Source organism: Athene cunicularia (assembly GCF_003259725.1).
Source record: "Athene cunicularia isolate RWA chromosome 12 unlocalized genomic scaffold, athCun1 chr12_part1, whole genome shotgun sequence".
NCBI lineage: Eukaryota > Metazoa > Chordata > Aves > Strigiformes > Strigidae > Athene > Athene cunicularia.
The window spans coordinates 17,053,775-17,076,575 of NW_020799116.1; positions in this window are offsets into that span (position 1 = coordinate 17,053,775).

Genomic DNA, 22,801 nt, shown 5'->3' on the forward strand with positions numbered 1-22,801 from the left:
CCCCCCCCCACACACACACCTTAAAGGATGGCAAATGATGAAGAAGAGATTTAGCCCCAGATTTTGCCTTTTTTCAACTGGCAATATAGTATCTACAATTAATCTCATCAGCTAAAACTATCAATTTAAGTTTAAAATGGCTGCTTCAAAAGAGTTGGGGGTTTGTAACCCTCAGGCTTTTTATTGCCCGAATTATTTAGGGACTTGAATAGCTTCATACATTTTTCTGTGAATTTACTGTTTTCTGTAAAACCAAATGTATTACCCAGCTCTCTTACGGTCGATGGGACCGGCAGTGCAGCAGCCGAGGGGTGAGAGGTGCCTTGCACAAGCGAGTGGCTGGAAGCAGACAGACCTCGCTCTGCCAATCCTCTCCAAGTGCCGTGAATGGCGCCGTAGGGTATTGGAAATGCTGCTGAAGGATGTTTCGTGCTGCTGCAGGCCAGAAAAAAAAAAAAAAATCTTTTTTAGGACCTCAAGCCTGAATAACATATCAAATCCACGTATTTCTTGGTTTTCTTCATTATCTCCTCATGCTGCCTCACAGTACTCTCTCTCCCCCACCCTTTAGGGTGGCTGTGGTTTTTCCAGTGAATGAGCAAGGGAGCGTTAGACACTTCCTTGTAAGGAATGTACGCTGGCCTTACCTGCTGCTGCTTTGCCTTGCAGGAAGCATGACTTGCACAGATTCTGCTGATTATCTCATGTGGGAGGAAGAAAATGTCTTAATCCAGCAATGAGGTAGGAGTGACCACTTTTACGTAGAGATGGGGCTTTTCAGTAGAGGGCAGGGCTTTTGCTGCTGCTGTTTGTTGTGATGTGCAAAGCCTTCCTGTCAGAGACGGGATCCTCTTGTGCTAGGAATGCAGAGATAGAAAGAGTTTGTTGTGAATCACAAAAAATGTTAAATAGATAAGGTGAAAGCTGGGAAAAGCTGCAGAGGATCATTGACTCTCATGTCCTTTTAGTGGGCTAGTGGCACATGGGCCAAAAAAAGTCAGTTCAGTGTGCACAAAATTAGTTTCTCAAGAGAATAAGTGTCTAGTGCTCCTTCAGCTGAAAATACCTGGTTTTGGCACATCATTGCAATAGTCTTGCATGCAATCAGAGGATGTAGCCAGAGAAGATGGCTGAGCTCATTGTTGCTGCAGTGGTTTTTTATTCTGTTAGTTTTCTGCCAGTTCAGTGAACTGAATTGGCCCATGGAAGCATATCCAGTGCCAGAAACATCAGTGTACAGAATAACAGTGGAATCAAGACCAGCCCTTCTGACAGCTGTCAGATTAAGCCAGCCACTCTGGTTGACTCACTCATGCTGCCTCTTCTTCCCTTCACAGGTGGGTCCCTGGGATCCCTGAATTTCTGCGATTTGCAACAGTCCTCCCTGGTGAGTGAAGAAGTAGAGATCATGCTTTCCAGTGCAATCCATGCAGCACTGTTTGTGGCTGCTGAAACCCTCTGTGTGAAAGCACACAGATGGGTGGCTCACAGCTGAAGGGGGACGCCTGAAGTGAAAGAGAGAAAAACAAGGAGTGTCTAGTATGTGTTTGAGGGCTCTTCATAGAAACTCGGCCCTGCAGTAAGAATTGATGAAGACTTAATTTACAATCCTTCATGGGTTTATTTTCTGTCATGGTCAAGGAGTGGGCTTCAGCCTGGATTTTTTAATCCAGTTTGTGCTCTCTCCATCCTGGGGTTGAGATTGCAGCACCTCCTCAGCTTAGTACCTGAGGCAGCTCTTAAATTGATTGCCAGACTCCTGCAGTTCTCACTAGAGCTAGGGTTTCACCTTCTGTTCTTCAGGCTAACTACATGAGGTGGATTGAAATTGCAGGGTTTCCTTGCATGCAGGGTTTTTTTTTTTCTGATGTTTCATCACATCTCTCTCTGCCTTGAGGCAAGCTGTTATGGCTGATATATCATGAAACTTTGGAGGGGAAAGGCTTGTAAAGTAGTTAAGGATTAGGAAGTGATGGGTAGTTTGTCTGGGGAGCTTGTCCCTAGCCCTAGTCTGGGGCTGCTGTCCCTAGAACCTTTTAGGAAGAGGCTGGCTATATGCTTCAGGCATGCTACACAACAGTGGGGCTTGTTTTAAGATGGGATGTGAACTGCTTGGTTTTGCACCATTCCTTCACCTCTGCTTTGCAAACAGTGCTAGCTAGGATAATGGGCAGTGACAAGTGCTCATGGAATATTTCAAGTGTGTGAATAACCATCTAAGAACTATTTGGTAATAGCTGGTCTTGGTATTCTGAGTTCAAGCTTCCAAACAAGTGCTCTGAATAAGTAAGCAGAAGACGACACATGTTCTTTTAGCTGTGGGTACCCTTTGCTGAATGGGCGTGGGCAGCAAACCCGTGCAGAAGCTGTTAGTAATCCTCGCAGGCTGTGATGTGGTTACGCTGAAACAGAGGCTTTGTGTTATATGTGAATGGAATGACTTTACTTTCTAATATTTGGCTGGCTTTAGAAACCATCTTCCTTTTTTTCCCCTCTTGTTTTCTTTCATGAAGTCAACATTTCTCGTTGGTTAGGGGTGTTTTAGTGATTAGAGAGGAATGTACGCTTCTCAGAAGTGCACAAGCTGTTTTGCTCTTCAGTAGTGTCCCTCCTCTGCGTATGGACAGCGGAGACCTGGGTGGAGAGAATCAGTCATGAGGCCAAGGAGAGATACAAGCATGAAAGAAAGCCTCTGAAACAGGATGGAGTGGCAGAAAGAGGCTGCATTTTCTTAAGGGATCTGTGCATTGCATGAAATGAGATGATCCTGCTGCCTTTTCTGCAGCAGGTAATTGTACGTCTTGTGCATGCTTTGCTTGCTCTTTGTGACCCAGAATGTGTTTCTCTTTACCAGCCTGTAGCTTTTTCTTTTCTCTGAGTCTTTTGATTTGTTCTTCCTTGTTCACTTCTACTCTTTGTGCATGAAGCAGAGGTGAGAGGTGCCTGCTACCCCTTTGACATCATCTCAGCATGACTGATGCTAGCCAGGCTTTGAAACAGAAGCAGTTGCAACATGGGGCCTCCCCAGCAGGTCTCCCATCCTGCTTCCGTTCTGTCTCCATGCACACATCCAGAAGAGCCAGTCTGCTCGGAATGCCATGGCTACAGCTTCAGCCAGCCAGAAGTCATCAGCAATTTGCCTCCTGTGACACTGAGTCACAGGAGAGAGGAAGGTCTTGATTCACTGTCTCATGAAAAATACTCTGGCTCCAGGCTTCCCTTTGCATTTCCTCGCTTAGACACCAGTTCAGCAAAGCATCTGAATAGAGTTCATTTTGCTGCTGTTACAGCACACTGCCTACCCCCACAACATGACAGAAAATGTCCTTGTGGCACTGATGTTTGTTTCCTGGAGAAGTCTCAACTGTATGAAGTGGAGTTGGTAGCTTTGATATTCCCTATGCATTGCAAATACTACAAATACTTGTTAAAAATTATGACTCTGGTGGCGGATTTTTTTTCCGTTCCAGATTTTGCAAACCCTGTAACTTCAGTAATGGGGAAATATGCATGTATGATGGAGAGAGGGTTCTTTTTTCCCTACTGCAACATTTTAGGGAGAGAGGAAACCTTTCCATTGCTGTCATCAGTAATTAAAACTTCACAAAAAATGTCTATCTTTCTTTTTTCCTACAATTTTGGAGGACATTTTCTACTTAGCCACATTCTTGGAGGTGATAACCAGCTCTGTCTTGGCTTTGGTCCAAAAGTGTCTCTGATCTGCAAAACTGGCCTGGAAACATCACTAGAATAGCCTTTCCTGTGAGATTTATGCTTCCTGCTGGGCTGACAATGCAGTTGGATTTGGTGGGACTTCCCCTGTGGTGAGGGGGGCATGGTGTGACCTGCATGGTAACTGAAATCTCAGGCTCCTCCTCAGCAGAGGAGGAACCTGTGAAGACTGTGTTCTACTTAAATACTTGAGGTTTTCACACTTGAGGCTTTTACTAGTAGGCATTATTTTAAATCCTTCATGTGTAGAAGGCAGCCTCTAGATTTGTCAATCTTACGAAAGAAATTTAGCGTTTGGAGTATTGTGCTGGGAGTCCGGAGAACTGTTTTGGGAAAACTAAGAATATAACATCAACCATCTGGCCATGGCTGGGCAATATTGCTTCACTCCTTTACTCCTCCTTTAATCTGCTGTTGGCTCACCTATGGCAGGTCAAACAGCTGGAGGTACACCGATAACATCACTCAGACATCGGGTGCTCTTATGGTATTAGGGGCCACTAGGTGCCTGTCTCAGACATACGGGGAGGGGACAGTTCAGACAGGTTTTTTAAAATTTTCTCCTTTTTCATTCAAAAACCTGAAGTCCTGTAGTTCCAGTTGTGCAGAACTGGATTGGGACCCAGAGAACCCGTTCATTTTACATCAGTGCACCAACCGCCATTTGAATGTAGCAGTTCTGTGTCGTTCAAGGTGATGTTGAATTCCTAAAGCCTCTTTCTAAATCCCTGGTGCCTCTTGTCTCTCTTCCTGAGATCAGCTATGTTGCAGACCTTTCTTTTATGCAATCTGCCAGGCTGGAAGGTGCAGTCTCCTGTTCAGATCACATTTACAGAGGGCTCATGCTAGACTTAAGCTCATATTATGTTTGTTCCTCTGTGATGCTTATATTTGTCTTGTACTTTGTCTGGGAATTTGGGTTGTGTGTCTTGGCCAGGCTCTGTCGTATATGTTTAATCCCAGCTTTGCTCACCTGCAGGGACTTGCTAGGGAGCAGGAAGTAAATGGAGTGTCTTGTAGAGATGACTTGTAGGAAGAGCTGACTGCCAGCCAAAATCCAATCTAGCTACAAAAGCACCTGTTTCACCCCAAAGAATTTGTAAGCAGAATTATTTTCTTAGCACCTCATCATGCTTCCTGCAGGAGCTTGGGCTGTCAGACAGGTTGTCCATGCTGGTAGGCTAGGAAACATGGGTTATTTAGGTAAGTTGACAAATAAGGCTTGGTGATTGCATGGCTGAGGGGGCTGCATGCAGGTGAGGGGGGAGAAAAATTCATGAGACATGAAAAGGGGAACACTTGGGCCAAATCAATACTGGATGGTTTGAGTCAGGTTTCAACCTGCTAATTCCAAGCCCCAGTTAGAGCAGGTTTGCTAACTTTTGCAGCTGAATCTGGAAGATGTGTGTGTGTGTGTGTGTGCCTCAGGCATAGTAAAAAGGAGGAATTTTCCTAGGCTGTGGCACCCAGTCTACCTGGAGGACTGGCTCTGTCCTGGCTTCAGGGCAGAGGAGGAGTCCCAGCTGTGCTAGTGTCAGTCCTGCCTGGAACCTCTTCTACACTGACAAGTACCTGGAGTTAAAGAGTGTGTCGTTTGGGAGAGCCTAATTGGCACAGAAAAGGGGACACACCTATCCCTATATGCGATGTACAGGTCCCACTGTCAGTTCTATTACAAAAAAAATCCTCTAGATCTTGACAACAGACATAAGGAAAACAGATTTATTTGATCTAACAAGATAGTTAAATGTAGTGGGCTGGTTCCCCTTTCTCTTGGTTCCCCCACTAGCCCAGAGTGGGGAAATTCCTAATCTCAACACTTAGACATCCCTTCTTTGCCAAGCCTCATCTTGCCAAAGTGGCTTGTGTTGAGACTGGGAGAGCAAAGCCTGGCAGCTATTTTTTGAAGACTGTAGCAATCCTTTGGCAGTGTCCAAGGGTCTGCTATGGAGCTACTGCTTCAAGGTGCTGGTATGGAGCTGCAGGGGCCGTCTGGGCCGGCTGTCTGCCTTCCCCTGCCCCAGGCACTCATGCCCTCGTGGAAGGAATGAGTGAACCATGCAGAAAGCAGCTCTGACACAGTTTAGAGCCCAGCATGTTAAGATAATGCCAATTGGTGCTGTTTGGTTTCACCAGCTGCATCCTCCATTGTGCCACTACTGTGTGGGATGATAGCCTGTTCTTGATGCTGCTGTTACAAATATGGTTTCCCACTGTGATTGTGAACAACGTTGCTATCTTGGAGACAGACCATGATACTGCAATTCACAGACAGATCTGGGTTCTCCTTTTCTGCCTCTTTATGCCCTACAGATCTGGGTTCTCCTTTTCTGCTTCTTTATGCCCTACAGATCTGGGTTCTCCTTTTCTGCCTCTTTATGCCCTTGTAAGGCCCATGGGACTCTCTTACATTCTCAAAACTTCCAATTTACAGTTTGGTCCCAGCTGGCTCTTGTGCCCTGCATCAGCCTCCAGAAAGTCTGTGTCATGGAACAAGAGACCTTTCAGCTGGAGGAGCCTGACACTGTTCAAACTTGGCCCAGACCCTTAGGTAAGGGGTAATTCTGCCTTTGTTTCTCAAGCACAGCAGTAAGCAGCACGTTCAGGGTTGTGGATGGCAGCACAAATATGTAATGCAGAGCTGTCATGGGGACATGTGTCCTCACCCCTGCCTACATATGTCTCCCCTTGGGGAACGGTTACAAAATTGTTTCTCTGCAGCTCTGATGGCACTTGCTGTCTTTTATTCATAACTTGCTGGCTGGCTGCTTCAGGTCACCATTTCAGAAAGCTCTAGAAACAGGGTGCTGGAGGATGTTGGTTGTCCCAAGCTGAGGATTTATTGCTATAAGCAAGCCTTAATTACAAAGCAAATGTTACTTCTAGACTTGATTGTCTGAATTCTGTGGCGCCCTTACACACACAGCAGGATACAGTATACACTTTTCTTCCTGACCGAAACTATAGAGTGTCATTTGCTGTGTCAGCCTAAATGCAGGGGTGAATTTCATTGGGTAAAGCGATGCCTGCCTATGGATGAAAAACAGATGAAAGCATAATGTGAGCCAGCATCTGGAAATTAAAGTTAAATAAATGTAAGCTAGAAATGAGGTACATGGTTTTAACAGTGACTGTTTAACTACTGGCACCAATTACCAAAGAATACAGTGGTTCTTCTGTCACTTGAAGCTTCTGAAGAAACCATGTCTTGCTATCACAGACAGAAGAAATTTGGGACATCAGATGAAATTCAAGAACAGGAGAACAATATGAACATTTCTGCTGCCCTCTTAAAATCTAGAAATCTGAAAATAGCAATTTTAAAAGCACTTGGTATTCTATAGAATAAATATTGGCTGTTCTACAACAATTCCTCTTTCCCTCTCCTTAACACTCTTTTCCTAACATGTTACTCTGAGCTGGTGGATGGCAATCAAAACCAGTTGTAAGCTGTGTTCATTAAATGCCTTGGTATGTCTGTGTAATGTGGAGTGGTTGTTTATACCCAGATGTGAAACAGAGGTTGTTCTATGAAGAGGCTTCATGTTGAGGTCATGACTTGCTGAGCGTTTCTTTTGGTGGCAGTATGATCAGAAGCTTCTCCCTCCTCTCCTGCTCCCTTTCTGCTTGCTTGTTGGCTTTTTTTTTTTTTTGTTTTTAAATAAAGCTCCCAACAACATCATATGTCAGAATGGGATTTCCTTCCAGCTGCAAAGGCTTTCATCTTGAGAGCTTTCTCACTGACTTTCAGCCTTGGCTGTCATCTTAGGGCTGCATGAATTTGTGTCTCCAGACCAGTCTGGGAATGTAAGAGCTGGGGGATAAGCTGGTTTTTGCTGAAAGAGGTCCCCATTGGGAGCTGCTTTACCAGGTGGGAGAGAATGGTCATGGCCAGAGGTTAACTAGCATCTCAGCCAAGGCCCTGGGCAGTGCTAACCTCACTGCCTAGGCCAGGGATAACTGCAAGGGGTGCTGATGTTTCAGAAGGAGGTAGGGCAGAGAGTGATCTTGTGAGTGGATTGTCCAAACTCTGTTTTGATTTGACTTGAGATTTGGAAGATTAGTGGGTTTGAATCCTTGTGATCCTTGAATGGGTTTAGGCTACGAAATGAAGTCTGAGTCTCCTGAAATGCCCTGTGCCACAAACACAGCCTTACTGGCTTCCTAACTGAGTTACTTACATATCCTAACTGGATATTTACTAAGTGTAAGAAACCTTTCAAATTACTCTAAATGCTCATTTGCAGTTTTTAAAAATTTGATTTTACATGTCTTTAATCCTATTACCTATTCTGGGTTTAGTAAATAAAACAACCTCCAACTATTTTCTTTGACTTGCTGCATTTAATGTTGATGTCAGTGTTGTAATCTAGCATCAAAGCATCACAGCGCTATGGACGTGTTGATCCTCTCAACCACCAGTGAACTGCTCCAGGCTACCAAGGGGTGTTATGTCTCCACTTCATGCATCTATGCAGGAGAAGTATCTTCCCTTAACTGGCATTAGCCAGGAATCTGGCCTGCCCTGGAGGGGTGGGGTCCCTGAAGTTTGTGAATTACTGGGGAGGTTAGGACAGATGCTTCTGTTAAACTGTATTCTGTGAACACAACACCTTCTTCTCCACCCAGTCATTGACCGCCCTGCCATTTCCTCCCCACTCTCCCAAACCTCCTCTTCGTAAAAGAAAGTCAAAATGTCAAGGTGAAACTTTTGAATTCCTAGGTGCTGCTTATGCATGCTGCTGAGTTGACCAAATGGTATTTGAAAAGTACTAAGGATCTCTGAGATCAATACAACAGACCCTGAGATCAGCTAGACCTATGACACCTCACGCAGAAATGGAAAAACGTTGGAGGGCAAAGGTTTGAGTAATAGGATGAGGAAGTTATAGCCCCACGTCTGAGTCATGATCTTTCATTTTTGCACTTCTGAGAAGGGGATCTTCGGGCATTTAGCAGAGCATTAGTTTTGCTTTCTAAGTGTTCCCTTTGATTTCAAAGGGAGGAAAAATGATTGTAAAAGAGGAATGTTTATTTCTCGCCTTTCTGTGAAAGCCTTGTGAAAGCACCAGTCAAAGTCACATCTGGAAAAATAGGGCTAAGTCAGAGGTGGGGGATATGATGCTTTTCCACACCAACAGTGAATTTTGACCTGATATTGGCAAGTGACCTCTAGCTTACATCCTGCTGGCAGTGACCTTCCAAGTCCAGACTTGGAAGTTTCCATACAAGGAGCAATGGATCAGTCTGGGATACTTCAGCCTGGAAAAGTGATGATTTGGTGGGGAGAATGTGGCAGATATGTACAAAATCTGGAGTCACATGAATAGAGTAGATAGGGTCTGATGACTGACTGTTCCTACCTTTTTCCATGCAAGAACTGGAGACCAACAAATGTGGGCAGTGGGTTCAGATTTCAAACAAATGAAGGGAGGTGGTTCTGGATGTAGCAGGTACTAGATCTAGAGAACTTCCCTTCAAAGTGTGTTGTGGGTGCGAGGTGCATACTTGTGTTCAAAGGAAGACAAGAGTGTTTGAAAGTAAGATTTGTTAGGGATAAATAAAGAAACCATCTAAAGCCAAGAAAAAAGACTCTTCAGCTGAAAAAAAATTGAAGGCTAAGTAAGTAATTTAGGTTTGGGGAGGGAAGTACCATATATTTTTGGCCTGTTCTTACTCTCTCCTAGGTGTCAACTCATAGTTTTTGTTGTAGACAGTAGTGGGCTAGGTGTGGACATGTATGGCTGATGCAGGAGTTCTGAGTTAAGCCTGGAGACAATATTGTTAAGTTTTTTTTAGTCCCCCAAAAGAAGCATCAGTACTACTAAACCTTTCTAGAACATCACAAGGATGGCTGATCTCCTTCAGAAATGGTTTCCAAGCTGTTTCTATATTGTCAGCAGTCTCAGTGATTATTTCCTTAATGTTGTCCCTGACCGCATAAGCTGTAAGTGAGGAGGACTCAGCTTGCCCAGGGAAGTATCCCCTGAGGTGTGAGGACTTCTGAGAAGGTGTAAGGCTGCCATGCACAAGAGGGAAAGGAAGACAAAGGGGAGATCTAGGTGAAGGCTCTACAGTGGGACTTGGAAAAGAAACATTCGGCATGCTGTATTTTCTTGAAAAGTTTCACCTGGTTACAAAGTGGTAGGTGGTTGGGAGAGCTGGGCAAGAGTCCACACAAGCTAGACTGGGCTGGGGTAGGAACTGGTGGTGAAAACGAAGCTCTGAGCTGGAAGGTGTGGGCATGTCTCATTGCTCTGTTTGCTCTTGAGCTCAATCAACCCAAGGAAGTGATGCTGGCTTGGTTTTCTCATAACTGGAAGCCAGGCTCTCTTCTTTTCAGAGACTGGCAGGTCTGATGACAACTCAGAGGGATTTTTGAGGGATTGCTTAATGTCATGTCTACATGGACCTTGTGTCAGGGAAATGCATATTCCCAGAACTGTTTTTCTGAAAGCAGAACTGCAGGACTTTCCTTAGTTTTTAACTTTTAAAATACTAACTTAATAAATCTTGTACCTGGCAGAACCTGCCTCTCCCTTTTTGATGTCTAGAGTATGCTTTTGCAGCCAGTTCTGCATACACAGGGAATCAGGGAGCAGGTGACTTCAACTTAACCTTCCCTCTGAGCTTGAATAACAAGCCAAGGCAAGACAAAAGGGACCTTCTAAGAGGCTTGTGCAGCTGCACAGCCCTTATACTGGCCCCATGATCTGTTTATCTTTTGCCTTCAAGGAAGTGTTAGAGTTAAGGGAAGCTCCCCCAAGTGGGATGGCTTAAAACACTGTATCCTCTGCTAGGAAGTGCACATGCTTTTTTCTTTATGAGCCATTTGATATATTTTTCCTCTCTTTCTCTCCCCCTCCTCCCCTGGCAGCCGGATCTCTGGCCATTGCATGCTTTTCATTAAATCTTTCTGATTGTAAGCTCGTATGTTCTGACACGGGGTCAAAGAGTACCATGACAGGGATAAAACTCAGCAACAGAATGGAAAGATTTTTCTGGTTTTGATTACTGGACATTGCCAGTTATTGCAGAGCGCGTTTTTGGCTGGGGTCTGAAGACTGAGTTAAATATCACCCAGAAAGGAGCATTCCATAATGCTCCTGAAACACTGAACTCCTGAAATATGAGGGGGGGTGTGTGTATGTTGTGTCTTGGCCAATTTCCAGCCTCTCTTATTCTACTGTCACTCTTATCTCACATGTTCTGCTTTTGCAGTATCCATTGGAGGAGATTGTTTAACTTCCCTTGCTGATATGAATAACTTCCACTTGTGTTGTTGGGTTTAGGTTGTTTGTCTCTAATGAAAGCCCTATCCTTAGCGACAAACTCGAAAAACCAATGCTTACTCAGCTTTGCAAGCTCTGTTATCTGAAGGTGTAATCACTTCCTGCATCTTTGTTTGTCTTTGCCTCGGTAGCTGCGGTACTGATGGTTTGGGAGGTACCAGCTGCTCCTGCAGCTGCTGTTCTCTGCCCCAGGGCACATCAGTGTGTGGGGAGGAAAAGCAGTTCCTGGTTATTGCTGTGTCCTCTTTCATTGCCTTAGAGACAGGCTGCTCTGTAACATGGAATGTCAAAGCTGACAGGAGAACACTTCCACCTACTTATTTCTGAGGGGGGAAGGACAAGGAGTCTTTATGTCTATTGTGAACACCGTGGAGTTTGCAGCTAAGAGGGACAGTGGCAAAATCCATCTGTAACCTCTGGGCAAATGCAGAGAAGCAGAGGAGGTGTAAGTCATACCGGTTATCTGGTATGAGCATTTGTACTTAGATGGCGTGGGATCTGCAGGCATCTCTTGGTGGCTGTCTGTCATACTGGCCAAGGCTGCAGAGGTGAAGTGTCAGGGCTCTGAGTGTACCTAATATGACTTAATTGCCCTGATGAGCCTGCCACGGGGCCTCAACCCACTCCCCTGCTCAGGGGCTCTGTTTAAGCTCAGTGCATGACTTTCAATTGCTCCCTGAGCTATAGTGTAGGTGTATGTGTCCTCCACTCCATACAGCCATGCCTGTGCCTGGCCATGGACCTCAGACTGGGACTCTGAACCACGGACTAACTTCCCAGTTCAATGTTGGACCTACCTGATGACCACTGGACTGTTTCTGATCCTGGTTACCATCACTGGAGCTGACTTTGACCTGCAGTTTGACTTCCTGGCTGACCTGTGTTATCACCACAAACGATCTGGACTCTTGGTTGACCCTGGCTGCCATCCCTGGGCTGGGCTGCTGGTCTCACTTACCATACTTCCCATCTCTTATGGGATGGGGCCCAGGCTGGCGAGCCCTGCCCTGCTGGCCGAGCTATCCTGTCAACTCCTCATCCTGTAGGGAACTGACAGCCCTTGCTCATCCCTGACCCTTGGGAGGTCTCTATGGAGGGGTGATTCTTTGGAAAGACTCATCTTGGTGTGAAACACTTCCTCAATGAGTAGCACAGCAAAACAAGAGTTTGTGGCTTTGGGGTTATCCTGTTTGCCCACTGGGGAAGGTGGCACATCAAAGCTGTGCCTTCCTTTAAATATCCAGCATGGTAAATAAGTTCTCACCAACTCATTAGTTGCAAAATTAATTAGCGTTTCAGCCATGGGATGTGATGCAGGCTGGCCAGGCAAGAGCTCCTCTCCAGCCCCAGAAAAGAATGTTTGGGGATTTGGGGGTTTGTTTCTTCTTTGCTGATCCCAGCAGAATACACTAGAAGTATTAAAAGCTTAAAAAGCAATCTGCCCTGTACTGTGGGGCTTTCAACCTCCCAGGACAAGAGGAGAAACCATTCTTTTGTGGAATCCTTGCTAAACAGGTTCCCTGAAAAATATGAGGAACTCGCGTTTGCTTGCTCCTTGGAAGCAAAGATCATGACAGATGCATTTGCAGAGAAGAAATAATAACAATCAACAATAGACAGGAGGAAATGGCTCCTCTGAGGACAGGAGCCAGACTAAGGGAAGAAAAATGCTTGGGTTAGATAAGTAAATTTTATGAGAAAGGGGGAGAAAATGCTGAGAAACCAGGGGTGGTAAAGGAGGCACAGAGGGTGGGGAGCAGCTCCTGGGGAGGGGATGGGTCATGTCAAGAGGCCACCTGTGAAGCAAAGCCTCCTCACTGATAAGGCTGTGGTGTAAAGTGACTTGCTGCAGCATTGTCCCATGGAGACCAGGCCCAGTTAAGCAAAGTGGTGCATTTTGCCATAGGGCAGCTGTCTCGGAGGGAGCAAAGGTTTTGTTGAGAGAGGCACTGCCAGGTCACCCCACTCACTTGGTGTTCCTGATAGCAGCTGCACATCTCATCACAAGGGGCAGGTAAATACACAGAGGTAAGCGTGTCACAGCTTCTACCAGCTGTTGCTGTCTTGGGGGGATGGAGACAGCTGTACAGAGGGGACTAGCCGTCCCAAAGATGTCTGCATGGGGCTTGCAGTGCAAGAAACATCATCTCACCTGTGAGGTGTACTCTTAATTCAGCACTAAGTTCCTCCTGCTCCCCTCTCTTTCCTTGCTGAGCTTGTCTCAAGCTGATGGCAAACAAACCTGTTTTTCCCCTTTTCTGTGAGGCTCCTAACTTCACTTATGATTGCAGATAGTGGAGGTCACAAGCTCTTCCTAACCTTCAGAGACTTATAGCAAAATCCTCCCACATATAATATGCACCTCAGAGGGCAGAGTATAAGGGGTGTTCTGGGGATGGCTGGGAGGTGTCCATGACCTTTTGGAGATTCCCATTTGTCACTGAAGAGTAAGGTGGGCTAACTGTCACTGGGAGCCTCTGCTCTCTTGTTTCTTCCCCAATGAAGGGATTTGGGTGACCCAGCAGCCCCTGTTGTGTTAGTGTGTTGTAGCCCCAGAGGAGCTTTATACATACAGCTCACAAGACACAGGTCCTTGTCAAAGTAATAATTCACACCATGTTCCTTTGAAACTTTTCTAACTATTGTGGAGACAAATCAAGGCTGAAGAATCTTATTGTTGCAGAAAATAGATTTATTTTTTTTTTCCCCCACACAGTCACAGAAGAGTGCTGTTGTGTTGCTTGAGATTTGTGACTGGATTAAACTGGAAGTCTGGAACTAGGGAGATGTGAACAACTTGAATCAAAGCTGAAGAAAAATTTTATTGTGATCCCTTGTGAAACATAATTCACTTACCCACATAATGGGTGTTGCGTGACTCTTAATTATTGTAAAACCAGAATGTGTTCCTGCTCCTAAACTTAGTTTGCTTTTTTCTTGCACTTTATTGAGCAATTTCTTCCTTTGGAGATTTTAAATATTGCCTATATTATTACTGTCACTACTCTGCCTGAGTAAAATGTAAAGTAACCCAACCCTGCTCTGTTTATAAATAAGATCCTAGAATTATCCCTAGCTTACCTAAGTTTGGGCTTCTAATGTGGGGACTGCATTGGAGCTGGCCTAGTGTTGGGAAAGCTGTTCAAGCACTGCAGAGATCCTCTGTCAAGGCTTGTTCCTACAGCCTAGACTGTCCACAGTGTCATCACAGGGGGGAAAAGATGGGTTCTTAATATGGATTTATTGACTTGCATGTGTACTACCAGGTCAAGGTGGATGCTAAGCCCCCTCTCACCTCTAAATTGATGTGCTAACATGTATACAGAGCTCTTGAATGTACAAGGTGTCACCTGTTACGGGCTGGCTGAAATCAAGAATATGCATTTTTTTTCAAATAGTGATCAACCACTGAGATGTTCTCCTTTGCTAGGCTGTCCTGAGCCAGTGTAGCAGGTGCTGGCCTCTTGAGGAAACTGCCATTAAGTGGATGTTGCTCTAGGTGAACTCATTTCCCCTTGTTCCTATTTACCATCTGGGTGGGGATTTGGTTCCCTCTGACGATCACGAATCAGCTAAGGGTACACAATGCTTCTTTGGGGAGATCTGACTGTAGTAATGATCTCTTGCTTCCGCTCACATTTTTTTATTCTATTTTGAGGCAAATCTAGATTATCACACTGGAGTAGTATATTACCATGACTCAAAAATGTATTTAGGGTACATTTTCTTGTGTAATGCTGATTTGTGAAATCTACCTGCACACCAGTTTGCAGATCTTTTCATCCAAAACTGAGATGATTTGCTTTCAGATTGACCAAAGACAGTATCAGCCTCTGAATTCTTCTATGCTGGGATCTCTCAATGAGACAGATGCTAGCTCCAGAGAAGAGCTAGATTTTACATGTCTTGATCTAGAGTAACGTAACCTCAAGATGTCATCAACAGCAACAGCTAGGAGGGAATCTTGCATAATCCTACCTCCCACATCACTGTAAGGTCTGTGGAATGAGAATGCTTTCCCTCAAACACGGATTCTTGCTTGTGTAAAAGGCAGAATTCAGATGCAAAAAGGTTCAATTGCAAATCTTATGTTCCCAGTCTGGTGTTGAGAGACTGCTGCTCTTATATTAGATGTCTCTCGACCAGTGGTGTTTACTCTTCAATATATCCACCCATTTAATAAATTAAAAGAAACTACATATTCAACTGTTTCTTCAATATACTTCTTACAGTAGATGCTTCCTTCCATGCGTCATGGATGCATGATAATAACACATTCATTGGGAGGGGAGCTGTGAATTAGCAGCTCTGCAATGGCCACAAGCAGTTATTTTCTTCCTTATTTGATTCTACATGATGCTATTAACCTGATACCTGTTCTCTTCCTGGGATAAAGTATAATCAGAATATGGGGAGCAGAAATCCTCTCTTCTACTGATTTTGTGTGAGCCTCAGCAAACTTCTATCTCCTTTCTTGTAGTTGTGAAGTAGGCAGTTAGTAGAAGCAGTTTGCTTCTTGAGTCAGTGTTCATGGCTTGATCTGGAGACTTCTGCTTCCTGAACTTCAGACAGTAATCCTTAGCTACAGGCCTGGATCTGTTATGGAAAACATTAACAGGTAGCTAGCCTCCAAAATGAGCTGCAGAAAGTTATGTGTAGCTATACTTTGAAGCTCTTTCTTTTTGAAACAACTTGCCATCACTGATTAAGGATTGCTCTGAATTGTGGGATTTTCTTTAAGTTGACAACCACATTTCCAAATACTGTGAAATGCTGGAGGTTTAAGAGAAAGGTGAATAAGGAAAAACAATTTTACGCTTCTAGGATGCTTGACCATAAAAAATATAGCAGATGTTGAAAAAAGCCATAGCTGAGAAGTGATAATCAGGCTTTTCCAAAGCGTGCTACAGGTAGATTTACTCTCTAGCTGGAAGGTGTAACTGGAGGAACAATTCTGTTCTCTTAACTGAATTAATACAGTCTTCCTTCTAACACTGCTGACACTGCTGCTCCCCTGCCACTGCTCAGTACTAGGGGAAAGATGGGGCCAGTGGCTGCTTCTCTGTGCTTTCTGACAGAAGGTGAATTCTGCCAGTACTGCAGCGTGAAATACAGAGGTTAGCTCAGCATGCCTCTGGTTGCTTTACAGGATCCTTGCGTTGCATAGGAGTGATCAGAACTCACATGGGATATAGGAATATGCTGTGAGGCAAATACCTTGAAGAGTGGAAAAAATTCATCAGGAGTAATGTTAAGATTTGTTAATGGGTGTTAAACTTTAGTCTTCATCATGATGAGATATGAACTCTGGGTTGAAGAATCTGCTGTTCCACAGAAACAGAATGGCTTGTTGATCTCTGTTCTTATCTGTGAGATAATGTCAGCTTTTCCACTGACCTTCTCATGGCTTCTTCAGACAGCTGGATCAGCTTGTCTTCTGCTGGAGTGACCTATTATTTATCAGCTCATTATCAAAGGATTTACTAAAAACTTACAGCAAAGGCCAAAGGGTCGGTATCCAGAAACATCTGCATTTCTTCCTTTATCCCTAGGAGGTGACTCGTATGTGGTGTTTGGCCCTTGAAGTAACCTGAGCACGTATGAGACAAGTGCATCTCATCTGTGAACTCGAGACACAAGTGAAGTGTGTAAATGGCTGTCTGCTGTCAGTTGGTTGATCTCAAGTAGGAAGTTAAGTGTTCGCTTGCTTGTGGCTCCCATCTCTTCTGCTGTCCAACCCCCCTAGTGAACATAAAGCTTGCAGTGGTATCGAGGTGGGAGAAGCAGGTAGCTGAGAGGCAGTGAGAAAAACCTCCTTATTGTGGTCTATGTACTCAACTTCCTTACCTAATTACCAAGAAATACTTGAGAAAAAACTCAATGGCTTAACCTTTCAAGGTGTTTTCTGAAGCTCTTGCTTAGTTATACATAAAGGACTGGTGGGGTGAGTACATCCAGAAATAGTCCTCACAGAATGGAAGGCTGAGGCCTGTCAAATGTGCAGCAAATGCAACAACTGAACAGCCCAGGTGATTGCTGGAGAGGAGCTGTGACTTGCTATCTAAAAGAAGGTAAATATTGGCTAAGGGCTGCTGCTTTGAGACTTTCATCTTTAACCAGAACCAAATATGTGATCAGAAAATTATATTTGTTTCTTCTTGGTGTAAAAAATTAAATTTTTTGGAAACCTTTGGTTTTTGCTGAAAAGAACTTGAATCTGCAAAACTACTTTTTTTTTTTTTTTTTTTTTTTTTTTTTTTTTTTTTCACAGGAATTGATTTCTCTTGTTCCTTCTGTGTGGGGAGGAACTACCATATCTTGCTGAACAAAATATGCTAATAGAGCTATTAATCCTTTATTTTTGTGCCACAAGAAATTTATACCTGTTGAAGAACTGAGTAGACTATTGAAACACTTCCTTTTGGCATTGTGTAAGTCCATGGGAGCTATTGAAATGGAAATCAGATTCCCAAATCATCCCTCACAGGAGGAAAAGAGATTTCGATTGATTGTTTTTCGTTAAACAAGGAGAGGGAAATGGGCTGAAGTTTTGGTGCAGGGAAAAATGAGTGAAATGTCTTGAGGATTACACTTGGTGTTCTCAGTCATGGAGAGGCATCCTCTGTTCTTTATCAGCCTATAGAGTATTTTCCCAAAGAAACAGCATCGTGGGGTATGGAAACAGAGTCAAAAAAAACCACAAATAGGGATGAGACTTATCACTGGCAAGAAACCATATTTCTTGAGGGTTGTGGGGAGTGTCATTTGCTTATTGTGAAAGAGCAAAGCAGTCTTATCTATGCACCACCCTTTGAAAAAAAATTATGCCATGTCAAAATCCCCCTGCATTTTTTTTCAGTGCATTTGTTTTCTTTTCATCAAGAGTTTTGGGAAGTAAGTTGTTGTGGCTTTTGTCTCTTAAAGCTGTAGTGCCTGTTGAATGTTTGCCACACATGAATCAAAATCGTGAGAAGGGAGACTAATGTTCTTTGGACATCATCATGTAGTAATTGTTGTGCAGGGATTGACTGAAGATAACCAGAGAGATCTTTGTCCCTTTTCAAACTCCTGGAGATCTCTGAGCTTCCCCTCTAGCAAGGATGGTTTGGAATGCAAATTGTTCAGGTCAGGGTTTTTTTCCCTTGTAGCATTTATCAGAATGGCATTACTTTTTTATATAACTTTTTATCTTTACTTTTTCCTCTGTTCTGAGATGTTCCATTGGTATCTGTCCTCAGAAGCACCTGAGGGCCCTGTTCTTCTACCCAGTCCTGAGATAAACCAGCATGGGATTATGTGTCCAGTGAAATTGTTTGTTACTTGATCCTGACATAGTATCTTTGCCAAAGAGATACCTACTCTGAGAACCAGATATATTTTCACCTTTGAAGACCAATCAGCTCTGTCAGAATTAGTTAGAAACAGACAAGTGCACATGTTCTGGAGTAGCTTTTTACTGTTTTTTACTCAGTGAATCTGCTAGAAAATAGTTTTTATTGTATTGCTGACTGTTGAAATTGAAAATTACAATTGCATTTTTGCCAGAGCTGGGCTTCTTAGATGATTGGAGGTGTGAAGGTGTTGTTGCATGGCATGTCATCCTACCTCTAGCTCCAAAATCAGAGAAGATAGTTGCTAGATTCTTCTTTGTCATAAGAAGACTGCCTAGCCCTAAAACTGTACAAGAGCTTGAAATTTATAAATATACCCCAAATAAGCCAAAAGCATGGTTGAGTGTATCACTGATGATGACACAGACCTAATTGTACTGTTGAATTACGTTAACAGAGTTTCAGGGGAAACTTAGATTAAACTACAACTCCAGTGAGCTAGGGACAGTGGCTCTGGAAAACAGGTACTATCTGGAGCCTGCTTGTCTCCCGAGCTACTGTTCTGCCACTGAATCATCAGTGGGTGATTTATTTTTTTTTTCCCCCCTGAGATTCAAATGGGAAAAAACATCATAACTTGTAAATCTTGGTTTCCAAAATGTATTTTGCCAACTCTGCTAATCTGTCATATGCTTGCAGCATAATGACACTTGTGCTCTTAGTGAAACCAGTGGTTGTGGTGTTGTATTGTAAAGGAAAGGTGAGCATGGAAGGGGGAGAAAATACTTCATTTTGAGCTGCCCTTCCATAGGGCACTTCAGTTACCTTAAACCTTCATATCAAACATTCTGAAAGAGCAATCTGCAAAATAAGAGAGAGCAGGAGAAATGCACTAATGACTGGGAGCGCTGGAGGAAAAATCCTTCTCACTGTCCGGGGAAGCCTAGCACTTACACACTGCAGAGGAAAGGGTGAAGTGCAGCTGTCCTGGAAAATGCTGCCTTGGCCTGAAGTTTGGCGCCAGGATATAGGTGAGACATTCCTCAATCAGCCCTTGAAGGAGGAAATTGAAAGCAGAGATAGGAACAAGTTGTGGGCAATTTGAATTGCTTTAATTATTCAATTAATTTTGCACCAGTGTGGGTGATGAAAAGATGGACAGTTCTGATAATGCAGTGAACTATTACTAGGGAATCCTCAGGACTTTCAGAACTTTCTGATGACTTGCCTGATAAAAGGACTGTACTGAAATGAACACCAGAATCCTTGTAGGAGCCCTTCAAGTGCTGGGTTCAAGAAAGATGGCTGCTAATTATTGGCAAAGAGGTTTCCTTAAGCTCCTAGGCTAACCGCACCTGGGCCTTTCTGCTTGCTAGTTACAGTTACTCTAATAAAGCATTTTACTCCCCAGTTGAGTGTTGTCAATCTGGGGTTCCTTGCAGGCTGCACCTGCACTCCAGTTTTCAGGGGACTGCACAGAAGGCTGCCATCCTTTCTGAACAGTGACTGGGGAGAAGCAGCAACAGCAGATGGCTTAGATGTGAGCCCAAGCAATGACTGTGCCTGGCTTTGCCAGCGCAGCAGTCAGGAAGAAGGGGACAAGATGAGCCTAGCCATGGGTGAGTGAGCAGAGCTGCTTTGCAAAAGGTTGGGTAGACACTTTCACCTCTTGCACTGGAAGGGATTGCCTACCAGTGTCTAGCTTTTGGTCTCGGCTGTAGATGCCAGGAAAGGTCTGCATGCTTTTGGTAATGGTAGGGAAGGTCAGGCTTCCCCTGGTCTCCAGTGTGGTGACTCTAGACTCAGGTATGTCTAAACAGAGTTGTCTAAAATGCACATGAATAGGGTAGTTAGACCCTTTAGTCTTGTAAATAACTATTTATAAAGGCTTTTGAAATGCCGTGATTCCTTCAGCAGTGCTGTATTCAGACTTCCCGCCTTCCTCTTTGATCTGTAGCCATATAGCTGTGTTTGAAATAAAGCCTGGCATACCGGATAGATGATTTTGTGGCCTCAGCCACCTGGTGCAAGGCAGGATTGCCAGGGTCACGGTGGGTTGACTCATCTGTGCCAGTGCTGGGATCCACTAATTGCAGTGGCAGGTGATAACCGTTACCTTTGATTTGGTGGCTTAGGGAGCAGGGGAAGAACTTGGATCTGAGTCAGAGTGAGGAAGAAGGGCTCTGAAATTGTTAGAGCTGTGCTGGTTGAACAGGTTTGGAGTTTCTTTGCTTTGGGAAGCTTGGTCACTTTGCAAGTGTGGAAAGGGGAGAGAAGAGAGAACACACCTGACTTCTCATACATGTGGTAGGTTTCTACTATTTTTATTTTCCTTCAGTCTCAGGCAGGCCCTACACAGTGTGATTCTGTGGGTCTGTGTGTGTGTTTAAAGGCTGGGGCTAAGCTGTGAAGGCATCTCTCAAGGAAGAGTTTTAGTGAGAATTCGGTGAGTAATGAGTTGAGATCTGCCTCAAGGCATGTCATGTTGTGCTGGGTGCTGTCTGGAAGCAGCATCACCTTGAGAGCTCCTGAGTTAAAGGTGACTGAATGAACAGGTGATGTGGGTTTTATTGACTGATTATCTTATGTGTATCTGGGGAAGGAGCTCTACCTTCCCATACAGTTCTCAGCCCTTGCCCACATTCAGTTCTATCTCCTTGGTGCTTGCCTTGGGACTTCTTGCCCTGGTGCGAGTAAGAGGTCTGTTGTTCCTGACTTTGAGTGCTTCTCCAGGTTAATGGAAGATTAGAGCTTCTCCAACCATGCTTTTGTTTGAAATGCTTCAGGAATTTCTGTAAATTCAGCTTGTTGTGTAGGCTTGAGGAGCGCTGGTGGAGAGGCAGGCCACATGGTAGTAGGGAAGCCTCTGCCTAAACACAGGACTAGTGGCTGGACCCTAACACATAAGTTATTTGGGTAGTTGTTTGCTCACAGGATACACAGGTCTGTAGGACTGTGAAAAACCCTGGAGACATGAGAGTCAGCTGGGTAAGCTGTAAGGGAGCTAGAGTTTTCAAAATGCAGAGATTGAGAGCTGAGAAAACTGTTGCCCTGCGGGGGAAGTTTTGGGAAGGGGAAATGGGTTATTTTTGCGGGTGGTTTCTGGTCTTCTCCCCTTGTTAAGTGCTGGCTACAAAGAAACCAGGATAAGAGTGACTACACAGGTCAGCAGGGGAATTGCAAACTCAGGAGTCCCAGTCTCACAGCACTAAAATCCAGGAGCCCTAGAACAGGGCCAAGTAGGAGAGAAGCACAGACTGTGACTGGGATCTGCTTATAGCAATGAGATCTGTTAAACCTCTGTGCAAACTCTGTAGCCAAAGAAGGTGTCAACCAGGAAGCCCAGCAGCATGAGGGGAGATTGTAGTCCCCTTATTTGCTTGTTTGGAAGCTATCTCCAACATAAGTTGATTCAGCTGACAGACAACTGTGTCTGTGCCCATTGGCAGAAGGTGGGATCAGAGTGCTTTTAATTGGAGTTTCTGGGTCTGACTTGCTCAGCTGGCTTGTTTCAGTGATAAATTAACAGTGTGTTCTGATAATATTGTATAGGTTTGAATGTTGGTGGGTCAGTTGTGGTAAAACATCCCCGAAGAACTGATGAGATGATTAAGCTGTAGCTTGTAACTGAGCTAAGATGCATGTGCTATAAGTAATGGATCAAAAACAAAAAAGCAGCAGGAGAAGGGCAGGACAGGAAGAGAAATGTTACTGGTGAAGAATGTAAAATGGTATTTTGTTTTTTGCAGAGCATGTGGAGAATGTGGGTGGTTTGACTGGAACGTATTTAGAGTTCTGTCCCTATCGTGGCTGAGGGAGTGAGCGATGGGCGTACCATACTGCTAGGCAGCTTGTTCCTCACAGGCATCACTGCCTAACAGATACATGTATAAGCCAACCTTTGCATGTCTGTTGCTCTTAAAATGATAAATCCCACAAATTGCACAAGGTTCCAGTTCATTGCAGTTCTTGCAACAAAAGCAGGAGAGAAAACAAAGATGCAGAACAGGGCTACAATGTGCCCTAGGGAGACACAAGGCCTCCCTGCTTCTCAGCCACTTCTGCATGGTACAACGACCGCCCTGCTTGGCCCACCCCACCCCCCTGAACTCAGGGCTTTGCTGGTGTTTTACAGGTTCCTCCGGAGCAGCCTTCTAGAGTTGAACAGCCCAGCGTGAGCTATTTCCATCCTCCTCTGCGATGTAGCAGATATCTCTGGCATGACTCTGAGTCAAACTGTGTCAGTCAGCTGTCTTGGGAGCACATGCAAATCTCATTTAGGCCTTTACAGAAAAGATACACAATTCCCTTAGAGCTTGTATAGATTTTCCATGGTGTAGTATTTGACTGCTTAGTCAGAGAGTTCTTTATGGTTTAGGAATACATTTGACTGTGATCTCCTTGGCTCTACTGCAAAAGACAGACTTTGTCTTAGCTCAAACACCT